The sequence below is a fragment of the Octopus bimaculoides genome, chromosome 25 (assembly GCF_001194135.2).
Source record: "Octopus bimaculoides isolate UCB-OBI-ISO-001 chromosome 25, ASM119413v2, whole genome shotgun sequence".
In the NCBI taxonomy this organism is placed as follows: Eukaryota; Metazoa; Mollusca; class Cephalopoda; order Octopoda; family Octopodidae; genus Octopus; species Octopus bimaculoides.
This window is the reverse complement of record NC_069005.1, coordinates 11,462,669-11,464,100: the sequence shown is the minus strand read 5'-3', so window position 1 is coordinate 11,464,100 and position 1,432 is coordinate 11,462,669. Positions and strand designations below refer to the sequence as shown.

General features: G+C 37.4%; 1 protein-coding gene across 1 annotated transcript in view; it reads right to left on the bottom strand.

Moving 5' to 3' along the window:
• The window catches only part of LOC128250786 (uncharacterized), a 27,658-nt gene that overhangs the window by 5,276 nt on the left and 20,950 nt on the right, over positions 1 to 1,432 (bottom strand). The gene's annotated exons all lie outside the window — the stretch shown is intronic.

Sequence of the window (1,432 nt, the reverse complement as noted above, 5' to 3'; positions counted from 1 at the left end):
TAAGGGAATATATATGTATATTAACAAACTGATTTGACTCCATAACACGTTACTAACATACATACACACGCACACACATGGGAGGCGCAATGGCCCAGTGGTTAGGGCAGCGGACTCGCGGTCATAGGATCACGGTTTCGATTCCCAGATCGGACGTTTTGAGTGTTTATTGAGCGAAAACACCTAAAACTCCACGAGACTCCGGCAGGGGATGGTGGCGAACCCTGCTGTACTCTTTCTCTCACTCTTACTTCCTGTTTCGTTTCTGTTGTGCCTGTAATTCAAAGGGTCAGCCTTGTCACACTGTGTCACGCTGAATATCCCCGAGAACTACGTTAAGGGTGTATGTGTCTGTGGAATGCTCAGCCACTTGCACGTTAATTTCACTAGCAGGCTGTTCCGTTGATCGGATTAACTGGAACCCTCGACGTCGTAAGCGACGGAGTGTCAAGAACAAGAACACACGCACACATAAATCAATTTAGACAGTAAACATCTATATACACACAAACATAATCATACATAAACTGAAATAGGCGATCAATATCCATACCTATAAATGCATATATAGTTATAGAAATATTAGATAATCTTTTACTAATACACATACACACGCACTAAGAAAGCGACTGATGCAGTAAGGATCTATAAAGGCGCGCACACAAGCACACACACACACACACACACACACATACACACACACACACACATGCATAAACAATGACATCCATACTTGTATTCAATAACCTTTTGTCGACACACATACACACATACGTACACATAAATTAACTTAGGTAGTAAACATACGCATATACACATACGAGCACAAATAAATACACAAACATACATCCACACATAAACCCAAATGGACCATGGATAAACATATTTTGGAATAAAAGACTTTTATTTCATTTTTATTTTATTTATGGAAATTTACATACAAATGAGAAAAGGATTTTAGTTATTTAGTTTATATGTAGATGTGTAAGTAAACATCTGAATAATTATGTCCTGTCTGTATGTCTCTATGTATATCGATCTATCTATCTATCTATCTATCTATCTATCTATCTATCTATCTGTCTGTCTGTCTACCTCTCAGTCTGTCTGTCTATCTATCTATATATCTTGCTTGCAAGCTAACCAGCTATCTGGCTGCCTAGTTGTATGTTTATCAACGTATCTATCTAACTGTGTCTGCTTATTTTCTCTATCTGTCTATCTGTCTTCTATCCATCTGTCAATATTTCTATCTATCTATCTATCTATCTATCTAGCTATCTATCTATCTATCTATTTTTCAATCTATCTATCCAGACTGAAATAGAATTGAAAGGCAAATGGTTAGGCAAAACTTGGCAAGGACATTGAATTTAGCTATATAGTAAAGCGGTGTACGTAGTCTCTAACATTTGTTTCTGGTATATCCCAG